We start from the raw sequence: 15,635 nt of genomic DNA on the forward strand, positions 1-15,635 counted from the left end.
AGGATCTGATGTTGAGTGTTGTCTCACAGTGGCCTCGTGTCTAAGAAACAGATACAGCACAGCAATGAGATATTAAATATGTATTTACCAAATACTATGTATATAATGTGTTCTTTCACTTTTACCTGTATTTGATGAAATGCCATGTGTTTTTTAGTATACCAACATTTTAGACTATTTATTTTTTATATGAAGTTGCCTACGTGGGAAATAGTGCAACCGAATAATAATAATTGCTAGTATTTCTGTTGTTTCAAGTGATTTGACATACTTATGCAACAGTCAGAAATCTTGATTGGGCTGATGAATGCTGAAAGTATGTGATGCCATTTATACATGTGCATTATAAAATTCAGTATCTGTTTCTCATCATGTCCTGAACAATTTCTTAATCTTCCATTTTTGAGAGTTATTAATGTTTATTAGTTGCATGGATTGTATATCTTAATTCCGCAGAAACTGATCTTATATTTAATGTGGGATGTAAATACATTTGTGGCTAATTCTCATAGACATTAGGAAACTCACAGTTTTCTTCTGTAGAGTGACTTAAGGTTATTCTTAAAAATTTATCTATGAAGTCAGTGTACATGAATTCCTGGAAAGAAAATAAATAGCACAGAGGGTAAAAACAGTGGTTATTGTTACAAGGAAGTCAAGAATTAATGCTAGGTTTATTTATGCTACTATTTAAGTAACAGCCTCAGTGGATGAGCATTATGGAAGTTTTTATCTTATTCACAGTAGTTTCAGTATATGAATGTGAATAGGGAGATAATGAGCAAATTCTGCTGTGACAAAATGGATACCTTATCAGCTCATAAAATTAGCATTTTCCATTTTCTACAGCGAATAGTCAATACAACAAACTGAAGTAAAATAAAATTTTGTGTAAGCCATTGAAGTAAACCTCATTATGTGTAAGCTAGCAATCCTGTAATAAACACAAAAATATTCTCCTGTTTTTAAATTGTCAAAAAGTTGAAGTAACTGTAAGAAATAAGTTAATTTGTTCACAATTATGAACATTTAATCACAAAATTCTGAATGTCATGGAATGAAATAGATATGCAATTCATATTGGTCTTCAGCCTACATAACAAATCTGGGTCAAGCGTAACTTCCGTTGTTATGAAATAGACCAAAGTTAGGTCATCCTATGACACAACCAGATGTTTATAGAAAATTGCAAATGTATAAAAAGATTCAAACATTACAGTAAATAATTTTGACACAGTGTGAGAAAATGTGAATTTGCAAAGTAAGGCCATGCCAAAAAATGTTCATATTCACATCCTGTGGAAGTAAAAAGCTGTGTTCAGAGCAGACATTTTTAAAATACTACTGGTAATCAGTTTCTTCTGCTTTGCACTGAGTATCTTTTTTTTTAGTTCATATTTTAAGCCCTTGTGAGACGTTCAGTTACTAACATTTGGACAAAACTGTAGCGTACACAGTTATTAAATTTCGAGTACAATTTCACAGTGGGTACAGGATAAGTTTAGACTGTAAGATAATTTCCTGTATTTAGAAAGACAAAAATGGGTTAAAGTGACTGATTCTTTTCTCTTAGAGTTCAACCAAGAAGTTTTTGTGAAATTGCCTTGATTGTTATTATATAAGGAGTTCAAAGAAAGTAGTCATGGTTTCGTTATATTCTGCATTCATTCACTGGGACTGACAGAAAAGCAGAGGAAATGAATGAAGACTGAGTTTCCTTATTGAGATTTCAACCAATAACTGCCAGGATACAAGTCAGATGCATTGTGTCTGAGTTAGTCTTCTCACTGAGTATAAATATTACATTTGTGCAAATGCATTGCCTGAAGATGACTTGTGTTAACTTGCATGATACATTTACACTCAGTTTGTTTTAAAGGTTTTCCGGAGTTCGTTGCGGTAACATTTCACTGTACTTGGAGAAAAGCAAAAGGATTTGTACTTGTATAACATATTTCAAAATTGAAGCCATCTCTTTATTATTATAGGTTAACTAATTGCCATGTCATATTAAATAATTATATTTAAAAAGCTCTGTTAAAGTAGATTCACCATTTGCAATCCAGTGTGGAAAGCAGTAGTAATGCTGTCCCATACAGTTATGGACATGACTGCATAACACAATAAATGAAAGTGAATGTGAGGTTTACACTGTGTGACCTTATATGGTTAGGGGGATATTTTTTATAATAAAATCTTATCAGCTTATCATACTGCACAGGAAGTTGTTGAACATACAAGAATCTGAAATGGCTGAGGCGCATTACTTCTGCTCATGGCTGGAATTTTATCTATGGCATGGATATCATTGTTATATTAATATGTTCTTAATATCCCATGTGGTTCACATTCGGCCCAATTAGTGAATAAAATTATAAGGCTTGCATCAACTCTGTATTACGGGACGTACCCTTTGGTTGCAGTATGAATATTTATGATTTGTTGTTGATGGTTTACTTTCAAAATATTAATGCGAGCTGAAGTGGTAGTACCTCGCCCAGGTATGTTGCTGTATAGTGCTCTGAAAAATGCATTAAATAACATCTAGGGGGTTTATTGTCACTCTTAAGTCTTTGCAACACTGAAATTAACATTGAGAATTTTCTAGATTGATGCAAATAGAATTTAAAATTGTGCTTCTCCAACTATTTTGTTGTGGAGTATACCTTTCTAATGTCCACATTTGTTCTTCACAGTTATGTATACAGTACTGGTCATGTCCATTTAAGTTAAATATTCTACAGGTCTGTATGATCTAAAGCTTTCATGGCAACTAAGTATACTGAATTCTTCTTGGGCTACCAACTGTGTAAAGTGGTTTATTGAAGAAAACATCAACATTTTGAAAACTGTCTTTGTCATCAGGGTCAAGGACAAGGACAAAGATGGTTCTCGAAACATTGGTGTTTTCTTCAATAAACCACCTTGCACAGCTGGTAGCCCAAGAAGAATTCATTTTACAGGTCTACTGCTGCAGAGATAAAGAAGAGTGCAGACATTACACTGCATGGAGACATTTTTTCCTTCTACTTCATTAAATATATGCATTACCTGAGTATGATGCAAATGAAAGGTGTGGGTCTTAATGAGACATGCCATATTATTTCATGTATTAACTTTTTAGGAAATCCATAATGATCAGCTTGAGTGCCAGGTAAAGCATGGGTTCATAGGACAAATTAGTCTGTTAACTTTAGTATACCTGAGTACCAGATTTAATCAAGCTATGTTATTTCTTAAATGAGTCATACAGGTGGATGGACAGACATGACTTCTATTATGCATTCACTATATACACTTTACAGACAGAACAAACAGAACTGAAGGACAACACAGTGGGAAGGAAAACAAATTCACACATTGATTCCAGTGGATTTGCTACTTGTTGAAACTCATTTCTTATTGAGTTCCCAGGTTACATTTTCAACTGAGAGGCACATCATAAATGCTTTATTCTTTCATGACACATTCCAATCTAGGAACACAATTTAAATTATTAAATGTGATAAATGTGGTTGGAGGGTACCAATGTATTGCTGAGACTGGCCAAAGTAACTGTATGTGTGATCATGCATTGTTATGATGTAACGCCATCAATCCTAATTCTCATTCCCATTGAACTTCCTTTCTTAGTCACTTTAAATGTACTGCTAAACTCCTTTATTGTATGAGCTCATAATGTACGACACTTTAACACTCAAGCATATGCAGATGTTCCACCTAGATGACTAGAGATGAGCAGTCCAGTGAGTAACTGTGGTTTCAGTGAATGTTCCTTGGGAGTTATGATTGTTTTAAGTAGTGACAGCTGGTACCATTAGGCTACCAATATGGGCCTACAGTAGTGAATAAAGAGTGAGACTGGAAGGCTACATTATTTTTCAAGGCAGAAATATTTATTTGTATGGGATAGTGAATTTACTAATTTATTTATTTGTATATCCAGTCATATTATTTAAAGGTTTGTATTAACTTCTGATTTTAAGGCATTTTTTTTACATATAGAATACATGTGCTGTTAGATTTTTATGAGACATACTTTGCTGTCTGTTGAATCATTTTGCGGTGTTCTGATATGAAAGCAGTAGCATTCATAATCTGATGCAGTTCCTCTCTTGTGTGTACTTTGGTTCTGTAGGTTATCTCTTTCATTTGTCCCCATGAAAATCAAGTGGCTTTAGGTGTTATGATCTCAGTGTCCAAGGTGATGGGCCATGATGACCAGTCTAACAATTTTCATAATTCTGAATGAACCAAGCGGTGGCTTAAGGAACTGATTCCAGGGCATATTTTTCCTGCACTACAGTGCTTTTTTAATTTTTCCACCACTTTTTCATTGCTGAGGTATGGGTGAACCACAAAGATATAAAACATCTTGTATTTTAGCAATGGATTTCTTGAAGGAACTCCAATTTTAAAGACTGTTTTAATCTTCTTCCTCCACTATCTTTGGGCTTTTTTTGTGTGCTTTCACTTATTCTTGGGATAATTTTTCACTTAAATAATCAGCAACAAGCATTTCACTTGATCAGGTAAATGCTGGTTTAGTAAAGCCACAGTTTTTAATGGGGCAAGAAACTTGCTGATGGTCATGTTTCATTTCTGTTTTATCTACCTAGCTATTTATGTTGTGTTTCAGTTTAAGAATTACACCTCTTACTACTATTATAATTTTTTTCAAGTAGTGATAAATGTTTATAAGAAATTAAAAATTATGTCAATGTTCTCAATAAATTTAAATGTTCAAAAGTGTGGAGGAGGTGAGAAAACTGAGTGTACGACAGAATGCCTTCCATTTCATTGTTCATCAATCTGCTGGTTATGGTAGGTGACAGTGTTTCCAGCAAATAATTGGTTACCAGAATTATGGTAGCTGTATTCAAAAGTCTTTGAAATGATGCAAGTTAGAAGGCTGAATTTAAGTCAGTAGTAAAGGTAGTAAGTGGAATTGGTTTAGCCACTGGCCTGAGCACATTGTTTAAATCTGTGCATTGTCAGAAGAGAGTTATGTTCCTTCTGTGAATTAACAACAGTGCAATCTGAAACTACCCTCAGTCACAATTCACTGTTATAGTTTCATAGAAACATCAGTCAGAACAGAACAGAGTAACATACCAAAAGACAATCCATTTTAATAGAAACATATTTACAAGCTCAAATCTATTTCATCAAGTTCTCAAAACGTGGCTTATACAACAAACTTGTACATGAATATGGTTCATGAATACTTGAAACTTTTATTTATCTCTATGCTGTATCATGTCTGCTGTTTATTATCTTTGCAATAATAAATATCTGCAGTGAACAAGAAGACTGATGAGGTATGCACAACTAAAAAGAATGCATTTGAAATATATACTCCAGAGGAATACATCTTTCCACCCTTGTTTCATCTCACTGCACACTGGCCTTGAGGAAGGTATCATGTGCCACAGTCACATGTTCAGTGTAAAATGTCCGCAATATTAACAACAGTAACACCACTAACATACATTAACAACTTTACAAGATTTCAGAACATGAAACTTTGTTCTATAATTTGTGATGTGAAACTACTGAAAGAGAGAATCACATCAAAGTGTGATCTTGTGTAATGTGTTACTGTTGTATTATATGTATGCATGTTCAAATGTAGATAACTTTAACATGTCATTGAAATACAGGGGTTACTCATTTAATTCATGTACTGTATCTGCCATCACTGTCTATGGCATCACTTCTGCGAAGTGGAACTTTTTCTTCCTTGAAATACTCTCCTCACATATATACACATTTCTTCCGGTGCTTCTGAAGTACCGTCACTGTGACACATGAACATGGCAAACTTTCAGCTATGAGAGCTGAATTTGCATGGTACCAGATCAAACATGGGGTAACACGTTACTGTACTCAGTTGTACAGTTTGAGAATTGCATAGCCTAGTATTATTGTGATGGAGAAGCCATGTCTTACTGTGCAATGCTGGTCTCTTATGTTTTAACAGCTGACACAGTGCAATTTTGTATATAAGACTTTAACATAGGCATCTGTATTTATTATGTAATATGAAGAAGGAATGCCATTATAATGAAATAAAGACAAGGCAAAAAGGTGCAGTATCTCTACGTAACCAACAGGCCATGAAAGCATTTGGTAGAAAATAAGCAAACTACACCATATGAGTGGGGTTTGAATCTTGGCAGGAGCAGGAATTTTTCTCCTTGTTAGTGCATCCACACCCCTCTGTGACACACATGGCCTCTTGTCCAGTGGGTACCAGATTCCACCAGGGCAAGGAGCTGAGCACTCACCTCCATCTAAGGATAAGAATTCATGAACCTACATCACCACTGCCTGTTAGTCCTCATGGCATGGAGATGTTTAAGCACATGCACAAATGTGCCTTTACACAATATTTTGTGTACAATACAATAACAAGACTTTAATTATATGTGGTTTGATTGCTAATGTCCAGGCTCTTATGTAATCCTTTCGCCTTTTTTGTATCCCAATAATTCTTTGGGCACATGTTGAGTTGACAAGTAGATCATTTAGTCTCTGCCCAGAGGACACCATGTGGAGGCCATTTATGTCACCCTACTTAATAAGTTGGCACAAATTACATTTCATTAACAAATTTTAATGTGATAGTGTAAGGACCTCAAAATGCCAAAATACTAGCCCAACATATTGTGTGCACTTCATAAAAAAAAGTGTTCTAGATTTTTTATGTAACAAAATTTAAAAAATTTCATCTGTTTTTCAGCATATTTCATTGATGACAAATTTTTCAGTCATAGTGAAGCCAAATGCTTCCTTTCGGATAACTGTTGTTTGCTCTCAAGGTTATATTGATTAAGCCACATTTCTTCACCACTCACAGTTCACAGTTGAATCTTGCTCATTATGTCCAGAACTCCACAGTTCTTCATTATGGTGCCATGAAACCTCGGGTAGATTCCAGTGTTTTGGAGAAACATATTGTCTCCATCTTCAGGGCTATAGTGGCAATGCTGATAAATTGAGGGATTTATATAGGGTTAGAAGAAGAGAAAGGCTGAGGGAGTGAGCTAATTAGAGACAAGGATTGAGGGGAGAAACATCTGTGCCAGTAAGGGGTCAGCCCTGAAGTTACAATAGGTTTCTCTGAAACATAGGCATCCACCTGTGAGTCTACACTGTTCCAAAATCCACATCATCATTTTCCCTGCTGCATAAAGCTCATATCTCTTCATTATATATTTGTATACGTATGTCACAATTCCTTTTGTTTGGGTATCAGTTGGTGAGGGACTCATTTAGCAACATTCTTTTTAGATTTTCATGTGATCTGCACAATGGCATGGGATCTATCAATGCATTAGTACAACAGAGATGCTAATTCTATGACTGAAATTTAACTGTCTTCATTCATTATTTCATCTGCACAAGGAATCTGATCTTGTGTGGTTGACCTTACATGAACCAACTATGCATCACTTGCTATGAACTGCCATCCCATCTTGAACTTCTTGTACCATTTTAAAACTTCTGTTCAAACATTCCTCTCCATGAGTTCCAATTAGTTTCATGATATTAGCAGCAGCATATTCTAACACAGTAATGAATGGTATGATATTGCTCAGTTTTAAAGTCTTCCACTTCCAAAATCACAATGATCTCTCAAGGTATAACCTATGCAGAACATGCGCATCACTACAATGAAATGGCGTAAAACCATAAACATATCTACACATCTCACTGGTTATTTAGTGAAGTGATCTTTAGTAGGATTTTGACAACAGGCGAATGTTTGGCAAATAATGGTAAAATACACAAATTCAATGAATAACCCTATTAGTGGCAGATAGGATATAAAATGGATGGAAGTGTGTATTGTGCTGACAAAATTATATGCCTTGTTTTGCCAGAGAAATGTATGTATGATGTCTAAGCAAACAGGTGTTTCCCAACAGTAAAAGGCAAACTGGTTAAGTTGGCACATTCTGGATCATGTAATGATGTGATTCAGCAGTTATGTACCAAACAGTTTGTTTTCAAGTTGCAGTATTTCTTTTTTGTCAAAAAACATGAGTTATGCATTGTTAAAATATAAAATCAACATCAAATTTGTAATGAAATTGAAGAAAAATGCCACTTAATGTTATAGCATGTTTATAGAACAGGAACAGTGACTGGATAAACTATGGGCTTTGTGTAGGTAAAGCCATTTCAAGATGGGAGAGAAGAATTTATAGGCAACATAAGATTGTGTGTGTGGCAACTTCAAGAACTGACCAAAACATAAAAATGACTGAAATTGTGATAAATGACCACTGATTTATATAATAGATAACAAAGCAGAAGAACTGGACATGAATATGAAAGCTGTTGGAGTGACTGACAAAATATCTGATTATGAAACAAAATCTATGAAAAATCTTAGTGTGAAAGAAAAACTTTGGAGAAACCCTTTTGGCGAGATTGCTTGAGAAAGACCCTTTGGAAAACATAATGTATAGTTACCACAGTCTCCAAGAACAAACATATTTAAATTGTGAAAATCAAAGTTGAAAGCCATGTGGATCTGTTCTGATGTTTTCCTTTAAAATACAGGTCAGCCAAGCGCACACTTTTAAAAGAGTCGGGAGAATGCCAGCATCACATTAATCAGAAAATACCACAAACCCAGTCAGTAAAGTTCTTGAGAGGGTCTCATTTTGAATCACTTGAAGGCATTCAGGACAGTGTGTTTATAACACTGAGAGGACTGTTGGAAAGTGGTTTCCAGCAATGTTTTCAGGCATAGAATAGTAGTTGGAATGTGTATGTGTGTATAATATCAGAAAGCAAATACTTTGAAAGTAACCCACACACTGAATTCATACATGGCATTTCTTTCGTGTATACAAGACAAAACTACCATCACCATTTTAGAGTCCATAAGAGAATGGTTTCTATACAGATCTATGGCTCAAAATATGGAACTGATACTTTTGCCTATTCAACAGAAGGTCCAAGCTGCAGTGATTCCAAGATATCCTATGCATATTTTATTAACAGTGTACCTTATTTGTAGTATTGCCTTTATAAGTGATATAATTTGCCAGCCTATTCTAGTTTTGTCTGTATTGTTATTTAAGTATTATAAACATTGTTCTATTGAAATTGCAGCTTTCAGTATTGTACCTAATATGTGAATATGATAACACCTGAAGTGATAAGTAAACCAATTTTTACTAGTTTATATGTAATGAAGTGTACTGAAATGATGTGAGGATGCCAGCATAACACATGTGTCATTCTTATCAACATAACTGTATATTGCAAGCATATGAGTAGGATTGACTAGTCAGTCATGTACCAATTTTCCCTGATAAATATTCTTCGTATGCATGTAAAGATTGGTTGACCCATTACTATGTAACTCCACTAAAAAGTATTTTACAAATAAATTGGCAGAAATATTTACATTATTTGAACATTTGTGAACTAAACCATTTTAACCTATGAACTAAAATGCTACAGTAATGGCAGCAAAATCTATTGACATTTCAGATATTTGCTTAAATGTAAAATGGTCTGAGTCACTCATTTTTAGGAACAGTACTACTTTTGGTACCCATATAGTACATACAATAATATGAAAAATCGATCAGTATTAAAACAGCTTAGTTTCTCCCCTAGATGCTTAAGAATGCAATAAAAACTGATGAAATGTATGAAGAAAGTGTTGTATTGGAATTCAATACTTTTTGTTGTGTTGGGCTATTGTCCCAATTCTCTTGAAACATTGACCTCTATCCAGACATTAGACAAACATAAGCAACTCATTTTAATTAACATGCTGATTACAATATATCATAAAGTGCCAAATTGTCACCATAACATGATATAGCCTTCCACCAGAATGTTACTGAAAGTGGCTACTGTGCAATGATTTTTATACAACAGCTGAAATATTTGTATTGCTGTGTATTTATGGATAACATCCAAACCCAATAAATTTAATAGATTCCTATTGCTTTTAAGAATGATACACTGAGTAACCTGAATACTTAACTGTCAGTTTTACTTTCTGTAGTAAATGGGAGTACAAACTTCCACTATAGATCCTTCACATATCCTAACAGAGGGTTTTCCTCAGTTCCTTCAGTCAAATGCTGAGTTAATACTTAAGAATAGATCACATCAATCATCTTCATCTGAATATATTCTTAATTTACAACAACCTAAATATTAACATGTCTCTATTAAGGATTATTTGGCAAAATCAACAGAATAATATTGTAAGTAGGCGATGTTAAATTTTTAGATAAAGATGCTATGATATAAAGAGTCAGAATTTACCTGTACAAAATTAAATGTAAGTGGGAGAATTAGAGTTATGGGAACAGTTATTATATAACAGGAGAATAGCATTAATAGAAACAGATGTATATGAGCTGTGGACTGCAAAGAGGTCTTGACTGTTAGTACTACTACTACTTCTTCTTCTACTACTACTACTACTACTACCACCACCATCACCACCAAATTTTATTTGCAAGTAATAGGGATACTCCCTCACTTTCAACATTTAGTTAAATAGATTCAAAATGTAGTGACTGTTGTCTTGTATGCTGGGTCTGTTTTATCTTCCAGCTACTGAACTATATTATAACTGATAGAGTACTGATTATAAATTTGAACCACATCAGCTAATTATTAAGCCTCAAGTTTGTACTGTCCATTACATTTAACTGACCTCAGTGTACTAAATGCACTCTCCAAGCAGCTCATTCACACATAGGAATATGTTATTTTAAATATAGTGTGTTCATTGATAAAGTTCAACCGTTACTTCCCAGCTCCCAGCAGTAATACAGGTAAATCGATTTTATTGTTTTCATGGAACAGTACTTAACTGATATCAGGAGAACCTTGTAGCACTTGGCAGCAATAGTTTTGTTCAACTTAATCAGTGACTGTACTGTATATTTAAATTCTGGTATAATATGTACAAATATGAAGATTCGGGCCTTGTGAGTGGTAAATAGGACTGCCTACCTGAAGTAACAGTTTTATCATTTTAGGCACTTTCACATCGCTTTCAAGTGCCAATTAAAATTGCTCTGTCCATTCATCCATATGCATGTAACACTTTGGTAATAGGTAAAGAGATTTCTGTGAAATCAGATAGTGAGTAATTTTACTAAAATCTGGCAACACATTCCACTTTTGGTTAAAATCAGACAACAATAACATAAAATTCACATGAAGACCTACATGCACACAGATACTCATTCATTATCTGTACTAATGAATATTGTGTCCTATTACAGATTTATTTATTGACAAAAAATATATACTTAAATATTTTTTTTGTTCATTATCAAACTATGATAAATTTCAAACTTTTTCTCATTGTTAATATATAAAAACTTTAATAAATTATTTTTTAAATGTTTTATGCTATCTGCTTCCCATATCAGGGGAAATCACTGTTATGTAGACTAGATTTATGAATAAATTCAACTTCCCCATTAAGAATGGATAAAGTACGTACTGACAATTTTTCATGTTGCTCATGACAGAGTGAAGAGAACAAAGAAGAAAAGTTTCCACTGAAATTAGAGTTTTGTTTATGTTGCAATATTTTATAAACATTAAGGTTATGTATGAGCAGTGATAAAGAGCATTTGAATGGTGAGTGGTAGAGAGAAATCTGGATGAAGCAGCTTTATTGTATGGTAAATGTCCTGAAATTTGATAGGGATAGTGAAGAAACCCACATTAAACATGAAGTTAACCATTCTTGTTACTAATAAGATGGTATGCTCAGTACCGTAAGGAGAACATAAAGATCCTAAGGTATTCTTAATTTATATCGCAAACAGGACAGATGCAATCACAACAATTTCTCAGTCTGCATACTGTCCCTAGGTTTTTCCATCTGCAATTAAACATTTTGTGTGACTCATGAACACTTTTTGGTAGACTACATCTCAAAATGAAAAGATTAAATAGGTGTTCTCTTCTACCCAGTCACTAGCTTACATTTACAAGCTCTGCCCATAATTAGCTGAATAATAAACATGCTACTTACTGTTTAAATACTCACTCATTTGTAAGATTTTCATGTTGTAGATATTTAATTATTTTTATCTATACCTCTTGAATGTATACATATTCATCACCCTGGACCCTGGTCAGGATCTGTTTTGTTTTTATCAGATATGTGGCCTTTTGCTCTCCAATTTTGTCCTGGGATAAGAATACTTCAAGATTTCAGTTTGAATAAACTTCTCACCTAGAACATAACGAGCTGCATTACCTTTCAGTTTGCTACAGGAAAAAAAGTAAAGCTGGCCCACTATAATATTTGTGAATGAAAATAACAAATCAAAACTGAATTCATGAATAAATTAAGAGCAGACCAAATATGAAAATGCTGATTATCATGCAGCTGAAAGTTTTTCCTTCCTGTCTGTTAACTAAAATAATAAAGATTAAAATATATAGAACTATAAATTTACCTGTTGTTCTGTATGGGTGTGAAACTTGGCTTCTTATGTTAAGGGTGCCTAAGAACAAGCTTGCTGGGAGAATATTTGGTCATGTGAAGGATGAAGTGAGATGAGAATGGAGAAAAAATTTTAATGTTGAGCTCCACAATTTTTGGTCTTCAGTAAATATTATTAGAATGATCAAGTCAAGCAGGATGAAATGGGTTGGGCATGTATGATGTATGGAAGAGATGAGATGCATACAAAATTAAGGTTGGAAAGCCTGAAAGGAAGAGACCACTCAACCTAGGCATTAATAGGAGGATAATTTTCAAATTAATTGTATGTATATCGATTTGCACTGGTTCAATTTGCGCCGATTCAGAATAACGCCGATTTTGAAACCAGCAAGTCAAAAAGTGAAAGAAAAAAGAAAAAAATTACTATTATTTATAACGTTTTACAATGTATCTTGTACTGATCCTTATTCTAAATCATAATTCTTAAATCGCTGATTTTGAATAAAAATTATAAATACAGTCATCTCTGCAATTACAATTATGTTTCATTAACGCGAATTTGCTCCAATGAGATCGATGAATCTGTAAAAGCTGTTTGTGAAATGCAAACTTTTGCATATAGGACACAGTTGGTGAAGGGCCGAGGAAGTGTCAGTCCTAATAAGGAAGAAAGAACTTGTGATCCTTACCTTATTAAAGAAGTTGAACTGTTTGACATATAGGTGAAGACAAAATGAAACCAATGATTCCTTCTGGGACTTCCTTTAAAGCAGAGATCTTATCATGCAAACACTACTTATTAACCATTTGGTCTTAAGGGCAAGACTGGTATACAGACAGGTCAAGGATGGCTGGCAGGACTGGGGCAGGTGTATGCGGGGTGAGGCCACGGAAGATGTTACCCTTTTCATTTGGTGTACATGCCACAGTGTACCAGATAGAAGTGTCTGTAATTTTAGGAAAGAAATGAAAAGGAAAGGCCTATACATATGATCAGAATGCCAGGTATTTTGTGGGCCCTTGAGGGTAATGTCATAGCTCCTCTGGGAATACAGATGGCACTGTTTGCCCTGTCCAGTTAGAAAAATGTTGCAGTTTTTGGTTTCCCGGTCACTGTGGGATTTAGGGTAATGTGGATGCAGGTCCCTTAGCTAAGGAAGGATCAAGCAGTCCATTTCGTATCCCTACACCAGCAATTTCAGCCTCACCATGTGTTGGTAGACTCAAGCTTAAGGAGGAGCTCGAGGAGAGGTACTCCAAACATTGACCCACCACTCCAGATGTGAGGCACTCAAAACCCTTCATTTCAGGCTGTTAATGGGTTTGTTAAATGGACTTTTACTTTGAGATGGAACTTACATGAGCGTTTTGTATTTAAAATGGAAAAGAAAACAAAAATACCAAACAGATGGATTACGTTAAAACAAGTAACATTATTTGGAAATGTTTCAGAATTTAAGTATATTGGAACAACAATAACAAATAGAAATGAGGTCAATTATAAAATTAGGAACAGAATACATTTGGGAAATGCTTGTTTTTGTTCAATTCAAAAACTGTAATCATCCCATTTGCTATCCAAAACATTAAAGATCAGGATATATTAAACAACAATTTTGCCTATCCTATTGTATGGTTGTGAAATATGGCCTCTTACCTAGATGGAAGAACACAGATTACAAGTGTTTGAAAACAAGGTGTTCAGGAAGATATTTGGAATTAGGAAGGATGAAATAAGTGAGGAATTTAGAATATTGCACAATGAGGAGTTGCATGAATTGTACAGGCCACCTAGCTCAGTGAGGATAATGAAATCTAGGAATCTACGATGGGCTTGACATGCAGCACCCATGGGGGTGCATAGACATTTTCATGGGAAATCCTTCTGGAAAACGACCACTGGGCAGACCAAGAATGAGATGGGAGGATACTATCAAGATGGATCTTAGGGCGGTGAGATGTGAAGATGGAAAATGAATGGAGTTGGTTCAGAGTTGTGTCAGGTGGCAGACTTTGTTGTTGGACCAGCGGGTTCTGCTACCAGGGAATTACTTAAAATTAGAAATTAGTCATAAACGTGTAAGGTATTAACATACAACAGAAATTATTAAATGAATCTGCACCTTATATGGTAACCTATTGACATGAAAATCGAAGTCAAACTAAACATATCTGTCAAGAAGCAAACATTCTCTCTCTACCTATCATTCTTATGGTATCATATTCATGATTACTTAATCTAATACTACAATCTTTTTCACTCCTAACAGGTACAATATAACATTTCAAATGTTATAATATGAACAGAATGTAAGAAGACCATGGAGAATTTATTCTGAGGTAGACTTCTCCCTTAGAAACCTTTCTGACCAAATGGTATTTGTAATCAAACTAAGAACTTTATAGGTTCTAAAGAGCAAATTTTAAACAAAAATAAATTCACCTAACGTATTTGCGTGACAAATAAAATGGGCTAACTTTCCGGTCCCCGTCAAAAGCGGTACAGTCTACTTTCCTTCGACCAAAATAACCTTACTTCTTTTCAGAAGTTATCTGGTTCAAATCTGAACTGGAACACCGGCTAAGGTAAATGTCGGGGCAGTAAGTTGAAACAGAATACGGCCGCTTCATACACCGTCCTTCACTATTCGTTTTTTTTTTGTCACTAACATATCTGACGCTGAATAAACTCTGTACTTGATAGGCGTCATTGAATGCTTACAAATAAATCAGTCACGACTTCCTCAGTGTTATTTCTTCTATTCCCATTCGAACCAGAGAAATCCACATTCATGCACTCTGCTTTGTTGTGAGACTGTACTTCTGGGAGCCAAAACAACTCCGCTGGGAGTTGGAAGGGCATGGACGACTGTGCCATACTCTTCCACAAAACAACGTAATCGTTTACACACAATGCCCTGTACTACTGGAGGCTACCGCAGTACAATGTAATTGAAAAAGGAATAGACGGAGTGCGCATGCACAAGAAGATCGCCCCCTTCACCCGCTAGAACTTCACAGTGCTCTTCCGATGTGCGGACAATAGACATAATGTACCCGAAGAGTTTAAGAAATGAGACTTTACGACGCGAGGAACCTGTAACTACATAAAATAGGTGGGAGTGGCGTTTGAGCATGTCTGTGTTTACTGCCAGAGAGGAATTATTCT

General features: G+C 34.8%; 1 long non-coding RNA gene across 1 annotated transcript; it reads right to left on the reverse strand.

The window, feature by feature from the left end:
* Positions 1-5,112: 5,112 nt before the first annotated feature.
* Positions 5,113-15,381, reverse strand: LOC110829370 (uncharacterized). Its single transcript, XR_015535850.1, has 3 exons — positions 15,189-15,381; positions 12,062-12,250; positions 5,113-11,124 (listed from the first exon to the last, which is right to left on the reverse strand). It is a non-coding gene; the product is annotated as an uncharacterized LOC110829370 (long non-coding RNA).
* Between the last annotated feature and the right edge of the window lie 254 nt (positions 15,382-15,635).

Source organism: Zootermopsis nevadensis, unplaced genomic scaffold (assembly GCF_977971745.1).
Source record: "Zootermopsis nevadensis isolate Lab colony 2312 unplaced genomic scaffold, Znev_1.0 Znev_ptg000019l, whole genome shotgun sequence".
NCBI classification, from domain to species: domain Eukaryota; kingdom Metazoa; phylum Arthropoda; class Insecta; order Blattodea; family Termopsidae; genus Zootermopsis; species Zootermopsis nevadensis.